Here is a 5,198-nt window from a genome sequence, read left to right as displayed (position 1 = left end):
TGACGACCCGAGCCGTGCTGCGTCCACCAGGTACGGGGCTCGACCAACCCCCAGGCAGTTCCAGAGTGTGACCTTGAACTCCTTTCTCCGTTCCTTTCTCTGACCGTCCCCACTAGGGACCCACCCATGTCCAGCTTCCTCGGGCCTTCTGGTGGCGAAACCTATCTCCGGTTTCCCTGACCCTATGTGGCGTGCCTTCGTGGTGAGTGTAGTGAGTGGTCGCGCCAAGACGTGGCCACGACCTCCGGTTCCTGGCTGAGGATAAGTGGCCTCCACCAGTTCGGGATCCGGCACCCTGATCTGCCAACCCTTCACCCGCTGACTCCTAGCGTGTTCGGGTTCCCTCTTCCTTCATGTCTCTGGGCCTTTCTCCAGGTTCCATTCCTTCCTTGTTCCTTGTTCCTTTCCTCTTGTCTTTCTCTCTCTGGCTCCCTTCAGGAGCAGCACCCAGACAGGGCTGCTGCTCCCTGTCACTACTCTTCTCCTCTTTTTCTGTCTGACTGAACTGAACTCCTAAGATGGTGCCCACCTTTTATACTCCCTCTGATACCCGAGCCCAGGTGACTAGCCACCAATGGGCTCCTTCCTATGCCCAGAGTCCCTCCCCTCTCTGCTCCTGCACCACTGGGAAATTCCTCCCCCCCCCTCCCACTCCAGCCAGGGACAGACGCTGTCGTACCTGCACATCTATCTGGTGGGAGTACCGTTGATCTGTCCCCTGGAAATGGGATGTATGTGGTGCATGCAGCTAACTGAGTTCTAGTCCACACTCCATCCTTACCCGGGAGTGGAATACCACACCTCTGGTTCGAGGTGCAATACCCCTGTAGCAGCCGAGCCCTCGGGGTGCTACATAAGGCGTCATCAATTGGGCGTATTACAGAATTGAAATGGGGGGCTTGTAGCCTGGAAATAAAACACAGCAAGAAAACGGCAGAAGGTACAGCAATAAACGTTACATACTCTGAAAGGACGGCCCAAACCCTATTTCAGGATGCTATTAGTATCCTACTAAAAAATCAAAAGACAGATTCCCTTTAAAGGGTTATTCTGACCGTTGAGTCCCCATCAATCCCAAGATCTGGGCTCTTGGACCACAAGAATGGGGGTCTGCAGCCCCACCCTGAATCAAGCAGAAGTGCACATGCGTGACAACCGGCCATCTATTGGCCACGATGAGTCAAGACCGGTGTTTTTCATGCCATTCTTGATGAGGAGGCGTGCTGGAGTCAGACATTCCTTATTCATTAAGAAACGCATGTCTCTTGATGAATCCAGCGCGTTGGAAAAAGGGGCATTCGCCTCGCCACAAATCTTACTCCAGTCAGAGACTGGAGTAAGATTTGTGTCATAGGGAACACCACTACTCATCATGAGTTTAACGAGAGGAGGGTGTCGCCAAACCCACATTCCGCCCCAGCTTTGACAATTTTCGGTGAAAATGGTGTGAGAGCACCAAAAGTCACCAAATTTTAGAGCAGGCTCACACTGCGCCAAAATCTTGCAACTTTGTAAAGCTTTTTACATCAAAAATTTGGTGTAAAAGCTTTGATGAATTGAGGCCATTGTCTATGGGACTACTGGAGAAAAAAAAGCTCCGCTATTTCCAACAGTCCCATTGACAATGAATGAAGCAGAAGCCAATCATGCACATTTCTCCCGCTTCATTCAAGGCAAGGCTGCAAAGCTCCGCTCTGGGGATGGCTGGGGGTACTCCATGGTTGTCGCACCCTCAATGATCAAGAAGTTATCACCTATGCCAAGGATAAGGGATAACTTGTGATTTGGAGAATAAACCTTTAAGACCTCCATATGTATTAGGAAAACTTCAGCTGAAGCCACCGATTTTGACAAGACCACAGGGTCAGCTGAATGATTATGTATGGTGACTCACTGACTTTCTTCAGTCAGTGGGACTCGGATTGGTCCCCCCGAATTTCAGCTCCCGATGCTTTGTTTTCCAATGAAATAGGCCACAAAAAAGTGAACAAGTAGAAATTCTTTATGTCTGTGGACAGCCTTAAAGGGGTAATAAGGCCGTGCCCACTGAACTGGAAAGGTGCATGATACCTGAACGCAATCCGGCAGATATCCGAAAATGTGATGTGACCGGGTCTGATCAACGCCAGATCCGAAAGTGAGCGGAGCCGGATTATCCCTTTAATCTACTTAAAGTCAGGGAGAAGCATCAAAGGTGGACGACAAGGGTGCATCCAGCCATGAATTTATTCATACATTTCCAGGGGGAGTAAAAGAGGAACAACAGAATCGTCTGCATCATTTTCCCTGCAGAGCTGCTGTTCTGCAACCTTTAAAAAAGAAATAAAAATAGACGTAATATTTTATTACCTGGTCAACCTGTTAATAGTGGTGAAAATGTCATTAGAGGTCCAGGACAGAGTTATTCCTAAATTATTCACCAGCTCAGGACATTTCTGGGAAAATTTCACTTTCATTTTTTGGATGGAATTTCCAGCTGACAGGATCTTCCACCCCGATTAATGTGGACGGTCACATATGGAGCTGTGCGCTCTGTATGTGCGGTGTACAAATTCCAGGGAAATCCAGATTTACATCTCAAATGTGAACAAAGATTCCTTTCATGACGAGATCTTGACACATTGTGACTGACCCGGCTTTACCCATTAAAGGGGTTTTCCAGGTTTTAAAAATATTCCCATGAATATTTTGCACCTGTCCTGGATCCGTGCTTTGCTTCCCTCACCCCGGTCCGTTAAACTCTGTTGTGCTCCACATCGAGCTTTGCAGATGGCCTGGATGACCTGTGTCTTGGTATTAAGACTTTTAGTTTGTCTGCGCACAGTTACCTGTCTGCGGTCTCCAGTGTCTCCTGTCTGCCCTTGGCTTCCAGTACTTCAGATACCTGTCTGCCTGCGGCTTCCAATACCTCATTTACCTGTCTGCCTGCGGCTTCCAATACCTCAGCTACCTGTCTGCCTGCGGCTTCCAGGACCTCAGCTACCTGTCTGCCTGAGGCTTCCAGGACCTCAGCTACCTGTCTGCCTACGGCTTCCAGTACCTCAGCTACCTGTCCAACTGCGGCTTCCAGTACCTCAGCTGTCTGCCTGCTGCGGTCTCCTGGACATTTCCAGTCCGCCTGCAGCTTCTAGTACCTCTGCTACCTGTCTGCCTGCAGCTTCTAGTACCTCAGCTATCTGTCTGCCGCTTCCAGTACCTCAGCTATCTGTCTGCCTGCGGCTTCGGTGCTTCAGCTACCTGTCTGCCTGCGGCTTCCAGTACCTCAGCTGTCTACCTGCAGCTTCCAGTACCTCAGCTACCTGTCTACCTGCGGCTTCAGTGCCTCAGCTACCTATCTACCTGCTGCTTCCAGTACCTTAGCTACCTCTCTACCTGCAGCTTCCAATACCTGAGCTACCTGTCACCTGTCTCCCTGTGGCTTCCAGTACCTCAGCTACCTGTCTGCCTGTGGCTTCGGTGTCTCAGCTACCTGTCTGCCTGCGGCTTCCAGTACCTCAGCTGTCTGCCTGCGGCTTCCAATATCTCTACTACCTGTCTGCCTGTGGCTTTCAGTACTTCAGCTGTCTGACGACGGTCTCCTGGACGTCTCCAGTCTGCCTGCGGCTTCCAGTACTTCACTGTCTGCCTGCGGCTTCCAGTACCTGAGCTTTCTGCCTGTAGCTTCCAGCACCTCAGCTGTCGGCCTGCAGCTTCCAGTACCTCAGCTGTCTGCCTGCGGCTTCCAGTACCTTAGCTGTCTGCCTGCGGCTTCCAGTACCTCTGCTACTTGTCTGCGGTCTCCCGGATGTCTCCAGTCCGCCTGCAGCTTCCCGTACCTCAGCTACCTGTCTGCGGTCTCCTGGATGTCACCAGTCTGCCTGCGGCTTCCAGTACCTCAGCTACCTGTCTGCCTGCGGCTTCTAGTACCTCACTGTCTGCCTGCGGCTTCGGTGCCTCAGCTACCTGTCGGCCTGTGGATTCCAGTACCTCAGCTACCTGTCTGCCTGCAGCTTTGGTGCCTCAGCTGTCTGCCTGCGGCTTCCAGTACCTCAGCTACCTGTCTGCCTGCAGCTTCTAGTACCTCTGCTACCTGTCTGCCTGCGGCTTCCAGTACCTCAGCTATCTGTCTGCGGCTTCCAGTACCTCAGCTACCTGTCTGCCTGCGGCTTACAGTACGTCTCCAGTCTGCCTGCAGCTTCCAGTACCTCAGCTACCTGTCTGCCTGCAGCTTCCAGTACCTCAGCTGTCCGCCTGCGGCTTCCAGTACCTTAGCTGTCCACCTGCGGCTTCCAGTACCTCTGCTACTTGTCTGCGGTCTCCCGGATGTCTCCAGTCCGCCTGCATCTTCCAGTACCTCGGCTACCTGTCCCGTCTCCTGTGCACTGGCGGTCTCCAGTACATCTATTACCTGTCTCCTGTGGGTCTCACCTGCCTGCTGCACCGACGCTCCTGTGCCCACCAGGTCTTTGGAGGATCCCTTAAAAGTGGACATACAGTATAATGTTTCAAAATGTCCTATCGTTTTATGTCTACAGACCCTGTGTGGAGCTATGTGTCTCCATGGTAACAGATATACCCTGTGTAGTCGGATCCTGCAGTCATTTTGCCATCCATCTATCCACTACTTTTTGGGAACATTTTGAATAGATACTAGAAAAAAGTACATTTGGGGTTCTGGGGCTGGCATGGAGGAAGCCTGGTGATGGCGACGCCGCTGCATCAGGTCATTGATCTGAATGGTTCTCTGCTTACAACGTCGCATCAGATTTGTAGCCACAGAACGGGCGAAGGAGCTTTTGGGGCGTAATGACAGCCTGGTCACTATACTGCCGCCAGGACGTCCCCAGAGCCAGTGACAGCCCCCATAATTGTTCATTTATATGACGTTCTCCGAATGAATCGTGTAAAGACAGACATGGCGGGGGTCCGACGGTGACAGAAATAGAATGAGGAAAGTGTATTTGCAGCTTACAAGTTTATTATTTAACCTGTCCGTCCCCTCTAAATCTTAAAGGGAGAATATCCCTTTAAAAGGTACTACTACAATGCCTGGTTGTTAGGGGTGTGGTAGTGGGCGGGGCATATTGTAATCATTATTATGGAGCCTCCACACCTCTAAAGCGAAAACGAGTTTTCTGATCTCTCCCGCATTCCATCCCAGGCTGTGCTCACGTGACACGCTCGTGCCCTTACCAGAGTGGGCGTGGCAAGAGTAAAAG

This window comes from Phyllobates terribilis, unplaced genomic scaffold (genome assembly GCF_046119375.1).
Source record: "Phyllobates terribilis strain yellow unplaced genomic scaffold, ASM4611937v1 Scaffold_11__3_contigs__length_659146591, whole genome shotgun sequence".
NCBI classification, from domain to species: domain Eukaryota; kingdom Metazoa; phylum Chordata; class Amphibia; order Anura; family Dendrobatidae; genus Phyllobates; species Phyllobates terribilis.
The sequence above is the reverse complement of the archived record's forward strand: the minus strand, read 5'-3'. Positions refer to the sequence as shown.